A 26,274-nucleotide genomic window follows, 5' to 3' on the forward strand; every position below is an offset into this window, starting at 1 on the left:
TTTTGGGGCCACTGCTTTTTATCATTTACACAATTAGTGATTTACAAAATTGTATTCCTAAAAACTGTAAGTTGTTTATGTACGGTGACGATTCAACCTTGACATGTAGTTTACCAACCATAGACGAAATTGAAACAAATTTAAATATTGTATTAGATATAGTACACAATTGGGCAAACAGAAACAAACTCACTATAAATGCAAACAAAACTAAATAAATGCTCATCGGATCGAAAAAGAAAACATCTACTAGCGACCTTAATCTAAAAATTGCAAACAATTCAGTTGAAAAGGTAAAATCCTCTAAATGCTTAATTAGGTGTCATAATTGACGAAACGTTAAGTTGGTCACCGCATGTTGAGACGTGAACAAAACAGTTTCTTTTAAACTAGGCATGCTAAATCGGATTCGCGACTGTATCCCACAAAGTTGCATGAACACACTATTAACTAGTCTAGTAAGGCCGTCATTAGACTATTGTTGTACAGTATGGGGTGGCAGGTATGCATCCCATAATAAAACACTTAATAAGTGTTTAAAACGAGCTGCAAGGCTTATTTTAAAATGTCCATATATGACTCCTTCAGTAGACATGTTCTCAGACCTAGACTGGCTTTCATTTTCGGGCAGAGTTTCATTTAAAAGGACTGTCCTTGTATTTCAATGCATAAATAAAATGACTCCCAAATATATGACTGATATATTTACACCCTTATCCCAGTCACGCGTAACGAGGCAGTCCACATTGTTGAAGTTAATTAGATTCCTTTTGCGAGAAAAGAATGTTTCTCCACAAGTGTTAGTGTTGTTGGTGCAACCCTCTGGAATAGCGTCGAAGAGGAGGAGGAGGAGAACCATCATATCCCTAGGGTTATTTAAATCAGAACTTCATAGGAAGTATATTCAGCAAAATGCTATTATGTAAATGGTTTTTAACTCAATGCAGGGCCCAATGGAATCAGTTTTTAACAAGGTAATAATAATAATAATAATCTAAAACTTCAGTGTCATCCCAAAAACATCTACTAGTCTAGGACCTGGGTCAGATTTGTATGCATTTAATTTAGGAGAGAATATCTCAACTGTTATAGGATAATTTGACCCCCACGAACAACATGGAATGTGTGCCAAATTCGCTATCCGGGGCGAACATTCCCAAAATCGGGGTCAAAGGTTAAAAATGTGTGGTTATTATATCTTGACAACCACTTGTCATACAGATTTACTTTTGGTGTCAAATTGTTCAGAATACACATATTTATATTCGATCTAACACAACTTTAAGCGAAAAAATGACCGGAAATGCTTTTACTGACCTTTGACCCATAAATGACCAAAAAACACATTTTCGGGTTAAATTATTCTTTAAAATGCCAATGGACAAACTGTATGGTATCAAATGAAAGCATACACAATATGCTACCCATTGCTACCCAACTTGTATTGAAAATGTTTAATTATGAAGCTAATTTTATGGAAAATGTGCATATTTTGATTATTTTTATACAAAAAATGAATATTTGGTAGCGTAATTGTTATGTTTATTTATATTATATTAAATAATTTAAGTGTTTGGAAAAACTATTTGGTATCAAATGAAAGTCCATAAAATATTCTATCCATTGCTATCCAACTTGTATTAAAAACCTTTAATTATGATGCTAATTTTGTTAAAAATGTACATATTTTATTATTTTTTAAAAAAAATGAGAATACTAGGTAGTGTAAATTTATTTTGGTTTATTTATGATATTAAATAATTCAAATGTTTGGAAGACATATTTGGTATCAAAGGAAAGCACATAAAATATGCTATCCATAGCTACCCAACTTGTATTGAAAATCTTTAATTATGTGATGCTATTTTTGGAAATTGTGCATATTTTAATAACTTTAGACAAAAATGAGTATAAATTAGTGTAAATTTATTTTGGTTTAAATAATTCTAGCGTTATATTTGTTTGGTATAAAAAATAAAACCCCATACAATATACTATCCATTGGTACACAACTTGTATTGAAAATCTTTAATTACGACTTTTTTGAAAATATTCTTTTTTTTTGACAAAAATGAGTATACAGTAATAAGTAGTGTAAATTTATTTTGGTTTATTTATAATATTATATAACTCTATATTTTCCAAAAAAAATGATTCATTTTCAATACATATTGGATAATCTGTATGTACTAGGTAGCATGTATACCAAATATTTATTTAAAACACTAGAATTATATGTATAACTAGAGGGTACTCTGAGAGTACAAACCTCCGCCTACTATAAAATTCCCCTACATAAAATGTCCCCGGAAAATATATATATATTTTTTTGTATTATATTGTAATTTTTTTTTAATTATTTTTTTATTTCTTTTTTTTTGTGGACCTTGATCTTTGACCCTGACCCTTCAAAATTTAACCACAATTATATGATGAGTTATTGATCATTGTGGCTAAGTTTGGTGAGAATCGGATAAAAACTGTGGTCTCTAGGCAGTAAAATAGTTTTTTGTTAGTTGTGACCTTGACCTATGACCCTTTCCCCTCAAATTCGAACTTGTCCGAGCTTTTGAGGCATAGATCATTGTGTCCAAATTTGGTGAGAATCGGATAAAAACACACACACAAACACACAGCACACAAACATACAGGGGTGAAAATATAACCTCCTTGGCGGAGGTAATAAACCAAAATATATTTACACTAACTGTATAACACATTTTCTAAAAAACCTTTATAATTTTAACTTATACAGTACTCATTTTTGTCAAAAATTAATAAAATATGCACATTTTTTTTTTAAACTATCATAATTAGATTTTCAATACAAGTTGGGTAGCAATGGATAGACTATTTTATGGGCTTTTATTTAATACCAAAATAGATCTCCTAAACACTTTAATAATTTAATCATTATAAATAAACCAAAATAAATTTACACTATTTAATATACTCATTTTTGTCAAAAATTTATAAAATATGCAAATTTTTCAAAAAAATCTACATCATTATTCATAATTACAGATTTTCAATGCAATTTCAAAATGGCACCCAAATCTCCGTAACCCGTTGGTCTATCAAAATGATATGGTATCAAAATGCTTGGTAAACTTACCAAGATCTTCCAAACACTTGAATTATTTAATATAAATAAACCAAAATAAATTTACACTTTTTAATATACTCATTTTTGCACAAAAGAAATAAAATATGCAAATTTTAAACAAAATTAGCATTATAATTACAGATTTTTAATACAAGTTGGATAGCAATGGATAGAATATTTTATGGGCTTTCATTTGATACCAAATAGTTTTTTCAAACACTTACATTATTTAATATTATATAAATAAATATAAAAATTACGCTACCAATTCATTTTTTGTATAAAAGTAATCAAAATATGCACATTTTCCATACAATTAGCTTCATAATTAAAATTTTCAATACAAGTTGGGTAGCAATGGGTAGCATATTGTGTATGCTTTCATTTGATACCATACAGTGTATTCATTGGCATTTTAAAGAATAATTTAACCCGAAAATGTGTTTTTTGTCATTTTTGGGTCAAAGGTCAGTAAAGCATTTCCGGTAATTTTTTCGCTAAAAAAAGTTGTGTTAGACCAAATATAAATATGTATATTCTGCACGATTTGACACCAAATAAACATTTGAATTATTTAATATCATAAATAAACCAAAATAAATTTACACTATTTAATATACTCATTTTTAAAAAAAAAAATAATAAAATATGTACATTTTTAACAAAATTAGCATCATAATTACAGATTTTTAATACATGTTGGGTAGCAATGGATAGAATATTTTATGGACTTTCATTTGATACCAAATAGTTTTTCCAAACACTTAAATTATTTAATATTATATAAATAAACTTAACAATTACGCTACCAAATATTCATATTTTGTATAAAAGTAATCAAAATATGCACATTTTCCATACAATTAGCTTCATAATTAAAAATTTCCAATACAAGCAGCCATTAATGACTGGAATAAATTACCAAACGACATAAAAAACACCATGAGTGTTGGGATATTTAGAAAACTGGTTAAAGAATACTTAACGAACAAAAGAGAAAACCGGTAAATAAGGATAAAATAATTTAAAATCACAATACAATACTACAGGACCCCAACGGAAATAAACCTAGGTAATTGGTTTTTTTGGGCTATCCTGGTCGAAATCAACTTAACTGTTTTATTCTCATGTTCATAACTTTATTCTGCTGCTCTCTTTTTAACTGAACGCTTTTTAATATTCTTTTGTCTTTTTATAACTTGTATTTTTTATGACTTTTTTAAACTAAGGTCCTGAACGATATTCTGTTTTAATGCTGTTTTTATGCCATTTTAAAACCATTTTTAAGCCATTTTTTAACCATCATTTTAGACTTTTGCATTGTTTTTAGATTGTTTATAACATTTTTTCCTTCTTTTTAATTGTCTCAAGTTTTAACTTTTTGTATTGTAACATTGTTATGTAATCATGTATTGTATGTTGATTTTGACCGAATAAATGAGAAAGAAAAAAAAAAAAAAAAAAAAGAAAACAACAACGATTTATAACAATGACTTGACCTGTAAAATATAGGTCACACCTTTTTTTAAATGGAATTTCAAATAGAAATGGTTAGTTTAGTCAGTGTGCACTCTATACATCAAGCCTAATGCAGGTCAAATTAGCAATTGAGTCATATGTACATCCCTACACACAATATGTACATCCCTAATACGTTGTCAAAATATGGTTCTCGGTAAAGTTATCATTTAATTCTGTTTAGACTGGTGTTTTTTTCACAGAAATCAAATATCGTTTAATTTGCATCAGCTTAATATTATCATCACTTGACCAAAATCATCAAGTCATCAATATTATCTTGGAACTGTCATTAAGCTTATAACAAGTTTCACCAGTGAGTAGCAATTAGATACAAGTAATTACAAGGCACTGCATTGTTTGCAAACTGGTAAGTAATTACAACCCAAAAACTGTCATGATATAATTAGGAAAAGGGAACAAAATGGCTTATTTCCATACTAATAATAATATCAACTAAAGGTTCTGTAAGTTCACAAGCAACCTGCTTAATACATTATTAGTCACAGTTTTGTCGTCTGTTGCATTTCAAACGTTTATTCCAATTGTCCTCTGTTTTTTATTTATATTTTAGTGGTTTGAGACTTACATACTAATTAGTTAGTATGTATCATCCTTCTCATCTATGAAACATCATTCCAAAATGCGATGTACATCCACAGACCAAATTGTTGAATATAGCGACAGAATAGTAAATGCAAACGTCTTTAACAAATTAAGAACAAATTAATTGAGATTATCATGATATCTGATACCTGATTTGTTTAGTAGATAGTAATTATTAAGTGGATGTGTAGGGTAATTCATATTGTTTCAACTTAGTAACAGTTTATTTATCATCACTACGCACAATAGGCGAGTGAAAAGATAGTTACAGGTTGTTTTATATTTGAAATTACTTTAAGTATAGCCTCTTTACTACTCATGTCAACCACTTGACTTCTGGTGGGCTTGACAAAGTGTCTTGTATCTGCGTAATTAAAATTCGCCTAATATGAGACAACCACAAGGCTAAAAAAAAAACTACCGTGGCCTACATATTTCAAATAATTATGCCAGGCATAGAGCAAGAAAGTCGAATAGGATAAACATGGAACAATTTCTATCATGTAACTGGCGTGATAGGCAGAGGCAAGGGGACATATATATAAATTATGCTTAATTCTGAAATACGCGAGCACAATAAAAAAAAACTGTTCTATCGCAGATGTACCGCGAAACGTAGATTTGATAACATCGTCTTCACTATTACGATATTGTTCCATATTTCTCTCTTATTATAAACAAAACTTCTGATTTCATCTCTAGATTTTCAACCGTCCACGGTATAGAAGTGATTTCCGTGTTGATCATGTAATTACTTTGCGACTTCCTGGTTTTTGCTCCCCTCCAACGTTTGCCGTTGGCGGCGACATACATTTTGCTTTATTCATGGGCCGCGTGTAAAGTTTAAGCAAAATGAAATTATACTGCAATAAAATAACGATCAAATCATTTATATTAAAAAATAATCGAAGTATATTGAATTTGTAAAATCAATAAATAAAATTAATATCAGAAATCGAGTAAAAATTACATTAGTACGAAAGCCTAATCTTGCCACATCATGAATGTAAATGAAATTTCCACATAGCAAAAATAAATAAATAAAAACAACAAATAATTGGCCTAATAGCTACTATCGAGGCATAAGAGGACAAGCTGTTATTTTGAATTTAACAAATGGACAATATGAAATTCGACATTTGATGGGCCACTGGGGCTTTAGGCGTTCTATACGTAGCGGCCGAAATGAACGGCAGCCAATGTGCACTGTATTAATTATTTATTTATTTTTTAATCAGGTAAAACCCCGACATAGCCGAATGGTAGCCGAGTTGCTGTAATGTTTTGCATGTGTATCGCTGTTCAGACCCGGGATGATTTAGCCCATGGTGAAAGCCGTTTATTTAAACGTCTTCTATAATAAACGCCCGTCTTCCATAAACCATCTTTGGAATATTCAACCTCCACTCTCTAATAAACGCTCCGCCACATATATTTATACACGAAATATTGTATTATAACACAAACACAATTGTATTTGTTTGAAAAGGTCGTCACAAGGGGGATATACAGCCATTTTACAACAGTAATTGTAACAATATGATGAATATGGTTAGGGAAATAGAGAAGAAGTTAGTTTGATTAAGTTTATATTATGTTTGAAACTATCGGCTATACGCGTATACAAAAAACGCACTACGTATAATTCGCCAATGTTGAGGGCGCAAGTTAACTTATAGTTACTGAATGGTTTATTTCTGTTTCTATGTCTTTACAGATTGAATAAATACACAGAAAGAAAATACACAACTAAACAAAACGAATAAGCACTAACAGTGAAATATTATATTAAATACATAGGCCTAATGGGATACATTTTGTATTTCATCCTACACAGAAATGCGAATGTGCGTGTTTAATATAATTTGAATCAACTTTATCTAATCCTTAACCTGTTTCACAGTTATATGCATTCACGTATAATGTACAGTAATATTTGCATTTACAATAATTATTGCCAATGTATTTTTAATGAAATGTAATCCAAATAGAACATCCACAAGAGTATAAACACATACGGCCTACCTTTCTCTGAACATTCACATGAGATCCTGCCATAAGCAGAATGTTAACAATATCTGTACAACCTTGTTCTGCAGCACAATGCAACGGCCCACTTCCATTCTGAAATAAATAAAACACGTTTAGGTATTACTATCAACTCAAATTTGTTTCTAATTTGAATTTAAATTCTACCAGATTTAACTAGTTTAACTATTATTTAGTTAATCGTTCTCTGACAGATAAAAGCCAACACTGTTGTTGTTAGTTAGTTTATAATATAATGTTCAATTATTTGTAAGAATATAATATATAATATGTAAAATATAACATATAATATATTATTATTATTATACATTATGGGATTTAGAAACAGGAGTGTTTACAAGTTACTACATTTTCTCAAATATAAATTTGGCTTTTAAACATGTACGGTATTTAAAATGTTTTCCAGCCGACGCTGAGTTGGATTGAATGAACAACCAATAGTGATGATGATCGAGCCGGACCACCAATTGTTTAAACAATTAATTGGTATTAAAGTATGATTTTTTAACTTAGTTTAGCGCTTTCTCTCGAGCATTGCTGGAACACCAAGACTACGTAAAAAATAAAATGGATTTTGATTGGTTGGTTTATGCTTGGACTGAAGACAAAACATTAAATTTAATTTTGTTTGTTATTATAATTTATAGTTTTACTTATACAATAATTGAAGACGTCGTCGCTTTGTGAGAATTCAAGAAGTAGCAGTGCGTACTATTTTGTTATCAAATTATGATGACGTAATTTGTGAAACTTTTGTTATCGTTAAAGTTGTAAACGCAGTGTTGACACATATTTCACTGCTATTCGTGTCAATCGTTAAAATGTCAGTAATCTAAAATGCGTCGACATAAAGACCAGTTACCCCTTTTCATACCAAATCGTTGAATCTGCATAACTCAAAGCAACTCAACATCGACTGGAAAACAGGCCTTACTCTCGATATTAATATGGAATAATAGGTATTATACTGTTTAATGGACGAGGGAAACATTCACTTAAGACGTGTAAATATATAAGGCATTTATCATTTATTCAGTTTTATAGGCTACACTAGTAATTTTGTTTTGTTGAAATAAAAATAAGTACAATAATTTCGACAAAAAAGTATTTTCGTACATTCAGTTTCTTAATAACTGTTACGGGCCTATTTATAAGAGAGATGATAGACCGGTAACGTCTTCTGCTACGTACACCTTAAACATAGGATGGATCTTTTTTTTTTCATTTTGGAGGAGATGATAAAAACAGTCCATCTTCAATTTTCAGGAAGGCATCTCAGATTTGGAATAAGAAAAAACAAACATATCCATCTAAGATAGTGCACTGTTTTACGCCGATGATGCAAAATGTTAAGATTACCCTTAATGATGAATATCAGTAACCTTTTTGAAAAAGGAATACATTAAATTGCAAGAACCAACACAAAGCTTTACTGGAATTTCATCAAATCCACAACACATAATAGTGTCTGGAGTCGGCTTATTAACCTTGACTGATAGATGTGTATAACGCAAAAGCGAAAGCTGACATTTTTACAAACATGTTTATAACACAAATATGAAAAAAAAGTATTCCTGAACCATCCCCGTTAATGTACCAAAACACTCGCACCGAGTAAAAATGTTTCAGAAATCGCTGTGTACAGGATGTCTCCCAAATGAATGGCTAAAATGCTAATGTTTCCCCTCTTTTATAAGAAGGGCGAATTTAGAAAACTATATAGATCTGTCCCATTGAATTCTTGTGAAATACTTGAACGTATCATCATATTATTAATTTTGACAAACATTTATCTTGATATATGTTCAAAATGGTTTTTACACTCTTGATACACTCTGAACAGCAGCATTACTTTATGATCTTGTTAACATTCTAAATTGGAAATGACAAATAAACTTTATTATTAAACTTTTGTCCCTCATATTTCATCATTGGATTGTTTCTTACTAAGTATGGAACGCGGAGAGTGCCACTTTCGGCGACCTTTTAATGTGCCGCAATAGCGACTTTGTTATTGAGAGGCAGCTACACCATCCGGCGACTTGTGCATACGGCATAGGCCTACAAATATTTAATTAATTTAACTGTACTTTAAACATTAAGAATGCAAAAATGTAGATACAATGTTCATATTAAACCAGCTAAACAGTTAGCATTGTGATTAAGTAGCCACCCAACCGCTTAAACAATTAATGTTTCAATTGTTTAAATGTCCGGATGAATTGGAGTAAAACATTGTTTTAGTTCAATTCAAAATAAATAAAAATACTAAATAAAATAAAGGCACACCAACTAGGTCTCTAGTATAAATAGCCATGTCATAGGTTATATTTAAAATAATATAATACTATTAATGTATGTTATGCCTAGGCTAGTAGGCCTAATCAAATTTCTCTATTGGCTCGTCTCTCTATCGGGTTGTCTTTGGTTAGCCTATTTCCTGTTCATAGTCTAGATACTTTTAATAACCAACTAACACTCAAAGCGCTCTGATCTTTACAAAATAGCGCTATATAAATGTCGCATTATATATTGGCCATTTTTAGTGAGTACAGTAGGCTTCTATGCTAGAGAGTAGGTCCTCTTAGAAAAAATAAAAAACCTTATAATTATATTCTATTTCAAATTGACATAAAGATGTCCTAAGTTAATTTCTTCTAGAATTTCAATGCAATGTTTTGTTCATTTTGAAGATTCTTTCGTAAAGGATGCATACACAAGACTGGGTGAAAGAAATAAATTACCAATAAAACACTGCACGAAGAGAGGTATTGGAGGTTATTCAACCGAAACAAAGTCACCACATGAAAGAAAATTGTAACCGAATGTTAAATTCGCCAAGTCACCGCTATAAAAAGTTGCAGTCGAATAGTAAAGTCGCAGAGTCGCCGCATGAAAAAGTAGCCTCTGAATTTTGAAGTCTCCTAGCCGCAGAAAAAAAGTTGCCGCTAATTAATACCAAAGTATCCGAAATGGTAAAGTTGCCGAAAAAATAGCAGTCTCCGGCGTTCCATACATTCCAGTCTCTTTTCCAAGCTTTAATTCCGTCAGGATTTTTGTCTAACAGAATAAAATATGAGTTTTTTAAGTGATTGAATGATATTTTGTTGTAAATCTGTGACTGCAGTTGGTAAACAAATGTTTGGTCAACCATTAGCCTTTTGTGATTTTATGGATTTTAGCACCGCGACCTATGACTGCAGTTGATAAAAATTCTTGATCATTGTTTTATTTTGGCATTTAGGCCTATATTATCCCACCAGGCCTAGAAGAATAGGAGTTAGGCCATATTATATTATATAGGCTAGGTACTTTGTTAACGTCTGTGTTTTGTATGGTAAATACACATGATATCTATTTAAATTATATTGATGTAGTAGGGAACGAGCGTTTACCTCGACAATAAGCAATTCAAATTGGAATATTTTAATTGTGAACGTACCGCCCCAAATTCATCAAATGTGCCATGAAAAGGATAGTAATCGGTGATACAATGCAAAACACACATTTGGTTTTGATTAAATTTAATTCAATAGTTTGGACTTATTTTATGACAATTAGTTTCTCTTTCGGATGTAATTTCCAGGGTTTGAATTGTATTCGATTAATAAATCAACGTGTCTGTATTATTTGTTCATGTAGTCGACATGTATACTGTACACATAGCCTTGCCTACACTTATTTATTTACGCCGAAACTTCAGTACAGTAGAACCTCTCCTTTGGAACACCCCTATTCAGGGAACGAGAACTCTGACTGCCAAAAGAAACAATATCACAAAAGTAAACAAAACAATTACTAAATAATTGTATTCATCATTATTAATACAAAACTTTGGTACTTTCTCTGGTTCGAAATGTTTTATTGGCTAATCGTTGGTTAGTCTAAATTTTCAATTCTTCTAAATGTATTCAGTTAGTCCAGATCAATTATTAAGGAGACAATTGCGGGTTTAAGGGGACAATAACCAATTTTCGAAAGGTGAGGTTTCAAAGGTGACCTCTTAATAGGTGTTCCTTGTATTCTAAAACCATCTGTGGGCACGACCTAGATGGTACGCGAGCGAATTGAGCGTAACAATGCATCTAGTATAATTAAATATCGTCAACAAAATGATAATGTTACTAATAGACAAGGGCTGGCCAATATAAACATATACATAACCACCAAGTATAATTGTTATTATTGTTACTCACTCTACCCAAAGACAATTCCTAAACTAATCGGATAGAACAAACGACAAGAATTGCACCAAACGTTGCCACTTTTAAGAATAAATATTATTGTACACCATTAACAATTAATTTCGTAAAAGCATACTGTTCTAATAATTGATCTTTTTTTATTGTTTGCTCTTTTTGGAAGTCAACAATACTGATACAGATACATGTAACTTGCATTATCACATTGTTGTGACGTCTATAGTCTTCTGTGGTACACAATACGTATATGCATATTTTCCACCTGTGGCTTGGTTTAAATAGACGAGGTATTTGTAAAGGGAGGAGTTCCGGGCAGGAGGTTGTGCACAACGAATGAATAAAGTGAACGGTACCCAGTAAGATGTTTTTTATATTGATTTTAGGAATCTGATTTTGAAATACATTATGGTGTTTGTTATTACAGTAACAGTTGACGCTGTATACTTACTAGTGATGAGAGGTGGTATTGTTGGTCTGTCCATGATTGTTTTTCGTGTGCTGGTTTGAACATTTACGGAATTAACCAACGGCTGTGATTGTTGGATTGGAAACGGCAGTAGTTGGTTGTATATCTTTTGTTAATAAAATATTTCTATTTATTTATCTCATTTTTATAATTGGATAGTTCTAAATATAATAATTGTATTATCAGATTTGAAGTTTGAATGTGAAATTGGCAACATGGCTTTTAAATATGATATGGATGGGTCTGTGTTGAAATATTCAGGGGATGTGAATGATGCTTCATTGCGGGATTATACAGAATCTAAAGCCATTTTTAGCGTTGAAAATGAAAGTATAATATATATAATAATTATGTAACTAAAATACGCAACTTGGTAAAAGCACATTTTGAGAATCAATCCTGGACATGGGGTATTGAATCGCAGTTGTTAACTAGGAAACAATTACATTCAGAAACCATTGATTAATATGCGTCGGATATTATGTTATTGCGTAAGCAGATAAAGAAATCAGATTCTGAGCTCCTGTCTATTTTATGAGAGGGTTATTGCCGAACATTCGGGTATTTTCGAAATGCTTTAGATGCAGCTCGGCTAGCCATATTTGTCCAGCGTACTGTGGATGAACCTTCCTCTGGTACTTTTAAAAATAACCATCCCAAGTCCCGTGTTAGTAATGAAAATACAACGCTAGGATACGATCGCGGGGATGGTTGCGCAAGTTTCTAATATATTAGACAGCATTGAATCGTCTAGTCGGGTTCAGTGGGTGATTCCTCCTTTTAATAGTAATTTCGATGATAGGAAAAATGTCTCCTGTGGTGTTCTGGTCATGGACGATTTGAGAGCCAAGATAGCGAAAAATAAAATAAATAAATACCAGCGCATATTTATGGGGAAACAAGAATATTAAAATAAATAACAAGGCTTTATTTTATAAAAATTGGGTTTCATCAGGGATTACAAAAGTGAAACACGTTGTTTCCTTTAATCGTTTATTAAACCCAAGTGAAATAAAGAATAATTTGGGTATAAAAAGAAATTGGATTAGTGAATACACTACACTTGTTGAGGCAATTCCAAAAATGTGGATAAATGTAATTAAGAAAACAATAAACAGGTAAATAATATGGTTACAAAATGTGACGTAATCGATACAATTTTAGGAACGACCACAAAAGATGCATATTTATACTTTGTCGACAGCATTTTTATTCCTCCTCAATGTATATGTAAATGGGAGAATGTCTTTAAAATTACAATAAAATGGCCAGAAGTTTGGAAACAAAAAGTATTAAATGAAAACAACAAAAAATATGCACAATTTAATTATAAATTGTTGAATCGAACTATTCCTACCAATAGTCGATTATATATGTGGAATATTAAGAGTACTAGTAAATGCAATAATTGTGATGCTTTTGACGATGAAAAACACATGTTCTTTGAATGTCCAGGTAACAAGAATTTATGGAGAAATATAGATAACACTTTTAAAAATATTGATGGTAGTAAAAGCTCTTTTAAAGAGCTCATTCTTGGCAGTGGAAATTGTACAAAAAACCAATTATATACCATCGCTACCTATTCTATTTATAAAATAAAAATATATAATGAATTAAAAAAACCGTTTTGTCAAAATCCATGGGTGGTCTTTAAATCTAATGTAGTTGATATGACTACCGTAGGTTTGATTTAAATGTGTTTTATTATATCTATTTTACCATACAATGTAGCATAATTATATTGCATGAATTAATTTTAAATATATTCAGTTTATGTTACAAAAGTGAAAAAAAAATCTGCAATGCAAATGGTGCTAGTTTTTTTAAAAACAAACAAATGAAATTGTGTATGATGATGATGATCCTGTCAAGTGTATAGCAAAATATAAGAAAATTAATGAAAAAGGGAGTAATATACAGAATTCATATATGTAAATATGTTACTTATGAACTGTAACGACATTTACAAGTTAAATAATACGATTTTATGTAATATGAGATAATATGAATGTGAATAAAAGTGGTGTTTGCGCCACAAAAGAGAACAAAAAAAATACCAGCGCATATCACCCTCAATACAGGAGAGATGCAATGCTGTTATCTTAGAGTGCATTTCGCATTATGTAAATGAATATCATAATGATTGGGATAAATATTTACCGGCGATACAGTTCGCTTATCGTACAGCTCCGGCTACAAACTCTGTTGGTTATAGTCATTTTTACCTTTAATATGGCAGGGAAGCCAGGTTTCCGCTCGATGTGACATTATTAAAACAATGCCACTATCCCGATAAAACATTACGAGATCATAATTATGCATGTGTTAATAAGTCAGTTGGAGATATTTAGAGCTGTTTCTAAGAATCAAGCGAAAATGAAGGAGCGATATGACGAACGCGTCCGCGAGGTAACATATAAGTGGGCGATTCGATTTGGGTGTATATACCTTCGTTACAGAAAGGTTTATCGCGTAAATTAATGAAATTTTGGTCTGGCCCTTACCTGTGTGGCCTTTTAATTTTTGTGTTTGGAACTTAGTTCTAAAAGCACCGGTTCATGTGAACCGGACAAAATTTGCATATAATCGATATGCACGACCCACTAATAATAGTTTACATACGGATCCGGAGCAAATGAGTGAGCTGCCGGAATTCGAGATCGGGGACTGTCCGGAGGACTCATTTGAGCCGGTGGTGGCCACCCATAATTTAAAACGGTACGGAAATACCATTTAACTTTTCTTGGCATTCCTGAAAGTGAGCAAGAGTTTGAAATCGAAACAATTATAAGAGGACGTTATCGTCAAAATTGTTTGGAATACCTGATTAAATGGAAGGGTTTTCCCCACTCTCGGAATAAATGGGAAGCCGTGCAGAATCTGAATTCCACTGCCCTTGAGTACATAGAGAATAATCCTGTAAGGATTACGGGGAAATGTAAAGTTTGAATTCTGATGATAATAGTGTAGTGGCATGGTATCAAGTAAAAGGCAAATGTATGTAAGTCTGTACAGTATTTAGATATGTTAAATTCTCTAAAGCATGCGGTTATTATTTTGTCGGGGGCGTATATTTATTGTCTATAAATTAACTGATGACGATTACCGAATTAATTGCAATTTTAATGTAAATGAATCATAATATTAGGTTGTGTACAGATGACGACATAATCAATTACTTTTAATATATTAGCTCAAACTGTACAGTATATATGGTATATACTTGGATAATGCGTATGTTGTGATATAAAAAGGGAAAATGTTTTTTAAAAAAGTATATTAGAATTGGATAATGCTAGACATGTAGATTTGTATCATATTTGATCAAAATTGATAGGGGTCAATTTTTGTAGGGTGGGCGTATGTTGTGACGTTAGTATTTTGTGGTACACAATACTTATTTGCATATTTTTCACCTGTGGGTTGGTTTAAATAGACGAGGTATTTGTAAAGGAAAGAGTCCCCGGCCAGGAGGTTGTGCACAACGAATGAATAAAGTGCACGGTACCAAGTAAGATGTGTTGTGTATTTATTGTCTAAGCATAACAATATAAGCACTTCATTGGTTATCTCGTTTTTTCACGTTCAAACACGGTATCGTTGACCTAAACGCAACTCTATTAGGCCTAAACTGTTCGCCGAGTGTCGCATTGATTGCAACACACTGCGTCGATTACAAAGTAGCGAACGCCAAGATAATGTAATGTACATTTGCGCAATGTTCTTACCGGGAGTGTGCAATTTAATGTTTACATTTTGTTGATAAGTCAGTATGTGGAGCACATGCCAAGGAAGTTAAGCATTATTCTTTTCTTTGTTTTTTTAAACTTTTTCATTTATAAATTACATTCAATTATCGTACGAATGAAAACAAATTAAATCCACCACTTTTAGACAAGATGCTGTGAGCAGCAGAGGCAGATCAACGAAATTATTTTTAAATGATAATAAACAATAACTAACTAAATATCTACCTATATCAATAACTGACTAAAACCCAACAAATCGTTTTAAAACTGGTGTTTTAACATGTGTGTGTGGTTACATTGCAAAATGATAGTGGGAACCGAATACATTTTCCTCGCAACAGCGATGATTCAACTACCGTAATTGTTGAAAGAGGGGGTGCGAAATTGATTGATTAGATCACTTGGCATGCTTTTTTCTTTATTCTTCTAATTCATTTATTCGTTTTAAAACATTAAAAAAACAATATTTTTTGTTTAGTTCAAGCAAGTTTTACCATTCGAATCTTACCTTTTTATGTTTATCTCAATTATAACAATTGTATGTACTTTTTGTTTACAAAATTGCTTCAACCAGGTTACATTTTCACCTTTTGAATTTGCGAGTTATAAAATGTTTTATTATTATATATCAGGCCTATATTATTTCTAAGATAAATAAACACTTTAGTTGACGGAAATAGAATCTATATACAATTTCCTGATTTATTAAAAGGAAAAAAAATAAAATATACTTTATTACTTACGTTAGCTTGATGGTTAACATCTGCATCTGATTCAATCAAATTCTGACAAACAGTAACATTATTGTAATAAGCCCCAAGCATCAGTGCAGTCAAACCATGCTAATGAGATAAAAAAAAACTGCAACAATTATCTTTTTCAAACACCAATTATTGAAGATTAACTAATCATGTTCAATTCAATGTTTTCTACCCTTTTATCTTCACTAAAGCACAACTGTTTTTAAAATAATCATTACCAATGACTAATTTGACTGTGTTTTAAAATATTATATTGTGTGTGATAGACATTTGTTTTGTTTTTGCATCTATATTATTTGCTCTGAAGTCAATACATAAGTTTGTATTCATTTGTCATAGTTTTTGTTTATTTTAAGAGAGGTGAGCATAATAAAATATTAAAAAATAATAATTGGGGATAGACTAGGCAGGTAATTTAACTGCTTAAAATTCAAACGTTAAATCTGTATTGTCGTCCAAAAACTATAATATGCCATTTTATAGCGTTGTTTCACTTTCGTGGGAAAAAAAAGGCATGTTTCACTTACAAAAAGTCAACATAACAGTTACATTCAACCAAATATCCATTGGTTTTTCAGGTAAATGATAATTTGTTTTTTTCAAATTATTGACCAAAATAACTAAATATTATGTGACATTAAAATGCCATACAACAACAAAGTTAATTTTTCAGGTGGAACTTGGATTTTTCCATCTCAGTTGATGGACACTTGACATACATTTTATATTTACAGTGTAAAGACAATACGAGATATATTTTAGCATGCATGCTACAGAAACGTGAGCCCATGTATGGAACGTCAAGTTTAGTTTTTTAGGCCTTTACAATTAAATTAAAGTTGTCCAGCTGATTTTTCTTTTAATGTACAGTATTCCATAAATTAAATAAAGTCAGATCAATTAGTAAATCGAATTGAAACAAGGCCAATAGCCATTAAGTCGCGTGCTACAATGCATAGTGATACCGGACCGACAGACAGACCGACAGATAGACCGACAGACCGACAGACAGACCGACCGACATAGTGAACTATAGAGTCGCGTCCACGCGACTAAAAAGATAGATGTGAAAGAAAGATGCGATACTGTGGTATACTGTCGTGTTTAGTTACTGATTATTATAGCACACATTGTTATACTGTAGGTTTCTCCCTATTGTAGGAAGTATTTACAGCATAGCACATGAAATCCCTGAATCATTGAATGTAGTAGACAATAAAAGCAAGGGAATTATCAATCAAGCATCGTATCCAGTTCCAAAAACAAGCATGCTGCAAACGACATACCCAAGTCACAGTTTAACTTTATTAAGTTTATAAGCAGTTTAATTCATTGTATGTTTTTGATTTGTCTTAAGAAATAATATATTAGCTATGCTATTTTTATAATGTTGATATCGTCCCATAATACGTAGGCTATTTGTTTCAAGTATGTATCATCAAAGAATTTAAACCTGGATTACATTTGGAGGTTCATCCGGGAGATTTATTTTAATATAAAAATAATTTTGATTTCTCATTGATTTTGTTTTACTTGTTTATATGTTTATTGTTATACAGTAAGCGTTCTTGTAATGTATGCATGTGGCAAATGGTTTAGTTTAAATTCGTGTTGGTTTGTCACTATTGCTGAAATCATGTCAGTACTTTTTTTCTCTAATATTTACAGAACGATAAATAATGAACCTAGTAATTGTTCATGATTTATTGAAATTAATCCATTTATTATAGAATAATAGATTGCTCGAATTGTTATTTGAAATATTGAATATTACTTATATTATATTATATACCATATTTGATTGATCACTTAATTTCAGAAAAACAATTCCATTTCAATTCCAAACAATACTTAGAAGAAAACGAAAAATCACACTAAAATGTTATGTTTTTCCATTGAGTATATTTAAATTATTTATTATTATTATCATTATTATTTGTGTTTATTGTTATTTTCCTTCTTATCTGCATCATTGTTTGCATTAATATTCCAGTATTTGTATTTTATTGCACATATGACAAACAATGGGTATCTACATGATATTACACAGACTGATGTCAATATGTTAATACATTACAGATAATATGTTGGTATTGTGTTAACAATATTTGTATTATTATTATTTCCATAGAAAATAAATCATAATTGATTTGTAGGCCTACCTTGTCCTGAATGTTTACGCTCTTTGTATTTATAATATGGGTACATATACCAATCTCACTAGTCTTTGCACTTTCCGGAATCTATAAAATGTGAACCGATAATGTTATTAATATAAATCCAACTGTTTATGTTATTTAATAACATGCATTGATATTATTGTTAAACACATTACAGAATATTATATTTTATAAATCGTTCGAAAGAAAACATTTCATTCTCAACTTTACAGTTGTCATATTACGTTTTTAACAATATTTGATAATATTATAACATATTCATCTGTATTATATATGTAATAATAGACAACAATAATAATAATGATGATTCAAGTATTTTAGAATAATATAGTAGAGAATGCATGGATGTTTCAATAAAAGAGAGAGGGCAAAATTAATCAAGAATTAAAAATTCATGTCAATTATCATTATGTTTTATCGAAGCTAATTCAATAATTAAATTGTACTTGTCTAATGCTGTACAAAGATGGAAGGTACTACTCTTTTTATGTTTCAAAATAATCATGGTAAATACTAATATGATTTTTGTCAGTATAGTTGCATAGTAAAATCACCTACCTCCAGACTATTGTCAGCACATAGTTCTATAAGATGTTTTTTAAGATCCATTTGTAGTTGCTATCCGTGTACTAGCAAAACATAAAAGAAGTGGTTAACGATGGATATTAAAAATTGGTTGTTAAATCATTTAATAAAAGGAATGCAAACATGGTGTGTAGAGTGTTAAAGTTGACCATAATTAAACAAAATGCTTTCAAAATAAACGTTTGTATTTAGATCTAATAAGCTTTCATAAGCATAGTTACCGTATTAATATTTATAATCATTAAATACTTGTGGTACAGAACAGACCAACAATGTTCTCTCCTTCAGAAATGGTTTCAGAATTGTTTATAAACTTAAAGCATAGATTCTGTAAGAATGACGCTTAAAACGGCCACAACTACGACGAAAATATTTCTATTTATTGTGCGCAATACTCGTATGGACACCACATTTACTGTTGTACGTTTGATTTTTTATGAACCATTCTTTTTTTAAATTTTAAATATTATAGGCCTACATTTGTAATATAAATACGAAACTGTTATATTTTAACAGAAACAGAGGAAATGTTCGTTCAGATAAATATCTGTTACTTGTATAGCAACATTTGTAGTAGCTAACAAAACTAAAATAATAACTGTAAACACATGATATGCAAACATTTTACATTAAACACAACCCTATCATACACTCGCGTATAGTTAAGTATCTTACTTATCAAACTCACCTGACTTTGCTGAAATATATGTTTCCTCAATCAACAGTTGACTGTTTTTGTACAGAACACCAGACACTATACATTATCATTTGTATAAGCGATAACAAGTACATTCTAAAAAGTTGCTGCAACAAGCGTGATTTGTTATTTATTGTTTGCTTTAATCTTATCATAAGGTGATTGGAGCTACACCGATGTGAATTGCCATTTTAGGTGAGCAAAGTAAACCATTATACCGAATTTGTTAACGAGGTCGAAGTACAATTCATAAATGTATAGACATTACATTCCTCAACCACTAATTCAAAGAACAATGGGTTTTTTAAAGACATAATTATAATTCATCGTGCTTATAAACTAAGTCTCATTTGAGGCTTGGTTAGTGGAGTTAAAAGAGTTACAACCCTGGCACTAGGTCAGGATTGCACCCTGCCACCAAGCTACAACTCAATTTCTATCTAAAGTTGATGCGTAATTGTAATATTTATTTTATTTTTAGACATTATGTAATACATTTTCAATTCACATAATTATTTAGGCCAACAGCCGTTCCAATTTTCCTGCCGGGCTTTATACCGTTAGCAGAGTGACGGATATAGATTAGTATGACGAACTAGAAAATCCATTTTGTTATCTACCAACGATAACATGTTTCAGTTGTTGTACACAGAAGATCAAACACTTTGATATCATTATTTGTAATATGATAAAAGATGACAGTTTGTATGGATAATAAAAAGTGGCGTGATTTACTGTTTGCTTTGATCCATGTCATAAAGCTAATTGGAGCTAAAGACTGATATCAATGTTCTATTTAGGTAAACCAAATTTCAAGTACCGGACCCCAAGTAACTCCTAACTTAATGCGATATTTGGACTTCAAGTAGAAATAAGTCCAAACATATATATTTAAGGGATTATTTAAATGACGCCAGCCGGCATCGATCGGCGCTTTACCCTTCGCTTTACTTGTGAAATATTTAAGCATTCCTTTAGTTTCACATTGCCACCTTTTATCTGGGGAGTCTGTGAGGTGGTCGTTTCCATGTCTTTGTGATTCCTTTAACAAAATAATGATGCTCCTGAGATATATAGCTATATAGGCTAATAAGTTATAAGTTTTGTTTTTACCAGGTTCTCTATTTCAATAATTGTTGACAACACTTCCTTCCTTTAATTCTAAAAAGTACCAAGAACTGTCTATCGGTGACACATTTGTTAATGCAATGGGTTGTGAGTGAAGCACATTTGAAAAACGTGAAATATTCTGATTTTAGCAGGTGACATAGACAATTTGTACCTTAATGGTTCTGATGTCTTTTAGTTTGGCTAAAGTATTATGTTTTACATTGATAATACCACTAATACAGTATATTATTATTATTGAAGACCAAAATGTAGGTTTTGGTCATACTTTGGTTTACAATTCACAGTAGAGATAGACGATATTTTAACTACAAAATGCGTACGTGCATTTGAACAAAATAGCTAACAATATCAAAGTACATGTGTTTATCGCACCGTAAGTCAACAGTCTTCTTATTTGTTGAACGCGTTATCAGGTTAAGTTCACTGAGGTATAGTACTGTATTATTATTATACAACAGTAGTCCATTTTACGTATGTGAACTTATTAGATAATTGTGAATCAATAATATTCGAAAAAAATATGAACAACATGTATGCATAATAAACAGACTTGGATCATTTATTCACCAGTCAACGTTTAGATTTTGTCTGGAAATGTTAGCTACATTTGTAAAAATATACAACGCAACATGTGCCAAAAAGATTTATCTTTTTACTAATATTATTTCAAAACATGGTCTCGTGACTAGCTTACAACGTGTGTAAGATATTTTTGGGAGGAAGTGAATTGTAAATGATTGAACCATTGGGACGTTTCTGATATTATTTGGCATACGAGTACATTTCCGTGAATGTAATCAGTGGGTAATCAAATAGAATGAGGTATTTTTAAAAACCGTGAGACTGAGGTAGTACAGACTTAACCTCCTACTGCAAAATGAATAGTGAATCTGGAGAATCCTTAAAATGTTATTCTATTTGATGTAATGTAGGTACATGAGGTCAAATGCGCAGTAAGACATTTTTATCTATCAATACATGCCGCACTACAAGTAGATAGCAATATAATCGTAATTATTCGTGTCGTATAATTAATATGTAGGCATACAAAAATATAAAAGGAGGCGGATTGATATAAGTAGACCATTGCTCTACCGGTCTTTAAATTATAATGTCTACTCGAAAATAACAGTATAAACCTACAAAAACATATTGGACGAGTTTTCCTTGTTAGATCATATAATATCGATGATATTATATAGAAATGGATTTTCTTGCGCAGAAATGTACGTACTGTTATGATTGTTGATTGAACCAACATGACGAACATTACCTTATTTGGTATTCTAAGCATAAAGTACGCCCTCAATGTGTTACTGTTCACGGTCTTAACTAAATGTGGGCTTATGTCGACACGGACCTAATATTTATTTTGTATTATTAAAAAAAAACAATAGCTTCTTAATTATATAGAAAACTACACAACCAATGTAAATATGTTGTTTTTTGTTTTCCCCTAATCAATTTGAATTTTTAAATGGCCCAAAAAACGTTCGTATTTCAAATATTTTGAAGTGTAACTTTTATCATCAGTAACAGTGTCCCTGTATCAAGTATTTTGAAAAAAAAAAAAGAATTGATTATATTCTGCTCAAGTTATACTAAGATAGTGTTTGTGCTTTGTTCTAATAGGAATGGGGGAGATACTATCGTTGTGCGTCATCATTTCCACATTTAAACCACAGATAGATGTGGTCATGAGCAACTCCATTAAATTGTGTAGGCAATCTGGACTAAGATTCCAATTCTGGGACACTTGTTATTTTTACTAACGTTAGGTCATACGTCAAAACTACAAGACGGATCTTTATCACAATTCTTAATCATTTTTTCTCGTTTTACTCCTGATGGAGGTTGCAGCTCTCTGATTAGCTTAAACGATCGTGTCATTTTCTTGAATATTTCGATTGTTGAGTCCATCTTTTAACGACTTCATAAATAAGTTCAGTTGTTCAAAGTCTCTAGAAATTAGATGTTGTTTCTTATCTTGTTCGTAAACTGCATCGCGTGTTAATAGAAGGCAAGTACAAATATTGTCCTGCAGAAATAAAAAAAAGTTCTAAACAAAAAATGTATTAAGGTAAATATTATATTTATTAGAGGGGTATGTTAAGGTAGTGTGTGTACGCCATTGGTAGTTGTACAGTAGTAGTAGTGATGGTGAAGTATTAAGTTTCAAATGTATATGCTGAAGAGTTTATTCATTCACAATTACGAAGTTCAATAGTACAGAAAGAAGCGAGTGCCTGTCAGTTTGGATACCACTTACATGTACAGAACATAAAGTATAGAAATAATCCTATATAGTGATACGGAAATATATTAGGAATGCCTACTAGAGTCGGCTGTAGAGTAAACTGTAGAGTTGTGGTATTCATTGGTAACGGTGGTAGATTCAGTGAATCGTAGATATTGGTGGTTAAAATAGTTAGTAGAGTAATTTGTAACTACCGATATGAATACTGGTATAGGACTGCTTTAAAAAAGAAGCTTCAACTATAAAAGTGATATTGTTGTAGTTGTAGAGTAATGGTGTCGACAGGTGAAATTGTAACCCAGTAGGTAGGTGATTTGAATGATTTAATTATATTTAATAACACGTGTACAATTCCCATGAATGTATCCCACAATGTATCCTCAGGAACCTTCAATAATTTTTCAAAAAAAATATTAAGAAAGATTATTTATTAAAAAATAAAAAAAACAATAAGACTGCCATTGCTGTATACAATAAATATCTCGGTGTTCAACAAATTCTGGATATAAAATCTGTGACAGCCTCTGTGTCGAACGGACGTGCTTTTTACCGAGCTCCGCTAGGCTTTTCATTCATTTTAAGTTTGAGGCTAATTCCGATGTTATAATTTGACTTTTATCGCTTATCTGGTCGCTAAGTAACATATTATACTGATACATATACGTTTTGGAGCATTTAAGGTACTTTTACTACTGTTTTTTAGCCTCAACTCTGTGCCTATTCGAGCTAGCCTCATGGCTACCAACACAAAGGAAGCTCCCGCCACTAACGCAGGCAAGGCAACAAGACATTCCAAGGCATTGTCTGACGTGATAAGTAGTCCGGATCTAGCCAGATTTATTGAGGACAGCGTTAGGAAGGCATTCGAAGGTCCATTAATAGCTGATCTTATAAGCAAACAAGTATCCGTAGCCCTCGAAAGTCATAATTTCGCCGATGCAATTAATAGGTCTGTAAACAAGATCATGGCGAAAACAATGGATAGGCTCGACCACCTGGAAAGTCAAATTTTCGATTGTGAGAATAAAATGGCTGATATGTCATGCAACATTGCGTCTGAAAATTCCTTTATGGATGAAATACAGAGGCAGATAAAAAAACAAGGTGAACTTATTGACGACTTAGAACAATACTCAAGGCGAAATTGTTTGAGAGTGTTTGGAATACCTGAAACTAAACAAGAAGATACAGACCAAATCGTACTTGACCTAGCAGTAAACTGGGAGTTAATATTACCAATCTAGATGTTGACAGGTCCCATAGAACCGGACCCAGGAATGGAAATGCACGCAGACCCAGACCCATCATTGTAAAATTTACATCCTACAGGAGTAGGAAGAAAGTTATATCTGCACGCAGGAAGCTCAAAGGATGTGGTATCTCAATACAAGAGGACCTGACTCTGATGAAGCGTAACCTACTTGCTAAGGCCAAACAACACCCAAAAATAAAAAATGTTTGGTCAATAGATGGGAGAATTTCGGCAACAGTGGACAAGAACGACAGGGAAGTAATTATTTCTATTTCTTCACTAACTGAACTTGACAAAATCTGAACTTCTTCAAATTAAATACTAACTTTTTTACTTTACAGACGTTTTTTTTTTTTTTTTATTACATTACAGCACTGGTTCCCGTTACTGTATCCTGAACAATGTTTTATCTTGCTTGAACAATTGATTTATTTCACTCCATTGACACCGGTTTTGATGGTTTGTTGAACTTAATATAAATGTATATCTCTCTATGACTCAGTTATTATTATTACTACGAGTACTGTTTCCAACTTTTCACATTTTAAAGTGACCTTTAAAGATAATTTTTTTGTTTACATCGCTAGTCTACTCCATGTTTCGACCTTCCTGTTTAGTTTTGTGTGTGTCTGTGTAAACAAAACCAAATGAACCTACCTACTGGAAATAACAATGATAAACAAAACCGATTAGATAATCAAATTTTTAATCCTTATTCATCATATGATAAACATGAACAAAATCTCAACCCTGATTCCTATTTTTTTTCTTCCAGCCAAACAAATTGTGAATACTACCAACCTGAACAAATCGCCTGTCTAAGTGAAAGTGACAATCATAAACAAATATTTTCTTCCCTCCATATCAATGCCCGAAGCTTACTACATAATATAAATAACATTCAAATATTATTAAAATCCCTTAACCATAACTTTGATGTAATTGGTATTACAGAAACTTGGTTAAAGGATGATAATCCCCTAGCACAAATTGAACACTATTCCTTTATTCATAAGAACAGACCTGGGAGGGCTGGTGGAGGTGTTGGCTTTTATATCCGAAATGGTATTAAATTTAAAGAAAGGGTCGATCTACTATCTGATAGTTCCGTATACGAATCACTTTTTATCGAAATTGAAAGAAAATCTGGGAAAAGTATTATTGTTGGTGTCATCTACAAGGCCCCCTCTTTAGATGCAAATAACTTTATTGAATCGTTTGACGCCTTATTAAACAACTTGTCCAGTGAAAACAAACATATTTATTTATTGGGGGATTTTAATATTGACATTTTAAAACATCAGTCCAATAATCAGTCAAGACACTTTGTCAACTTACTATTTAGTAATTTCTTCCTTCCTTTAATCCACAGACCCACCCGTATTACACAAACCTCCTCAACGTTAATTGATAACATAATTACCAACAATATTGAATTCCCTAATATTAATGGACTGATCTACAGCGATATTAGTGACCACCTACCAATTTTTAATATTACATCACTTTCTACCAATTCACACGACAAATGCCCAAATTCCCCAAAATCATTTCGTAAGATCAATAACACCACCATAAATAACTTTAGAGAAGAACTTGAGAGAGTGTCTTGGACCGATATTTATTTAACTGACGATCCTACCCCTGCATTTTCCTCCTTTGAAACAAAATTTAAACAGTTATTTAATAAGCATTTTCCATTTGAAGATCGG

The 26,274-nt window shown here is 31.5% G+C and overlaps 1 protein-coding gene and 1 pseudogene across 1 annotated transcript in view; one reads left to right on the top strand and one right to left on the bottom strand.

The window, feature by feature from the left end:
- Positions 1 to 26,274, bottom strand: part of LOC144842636 (uncharacterized) — a 173,169-nt gene that overhangs the window by 66,437 nt on the left and 80,458 nt on the right. The gene's annotated exons all lie outside the window — the stretch shown is intronic.
- On the top strand, positions 13,955 to 14,899 carry LOC144842368 (uncharacterized; annotated as a pseudogene).

Source organism: Antedon bifida, chromosome 5, assembly GCF_963402885.1.
Source record: "Antedon bifida chromosome 5, ecAntBifi1.1, whole genome shotgun sequence".
NCBI classification, from domain to species: Eukaryota; Metazoa; Echinodermata; class Crinoidea; order Comatulida; family Antedonidae; genus Antedon; species Antedon bifida.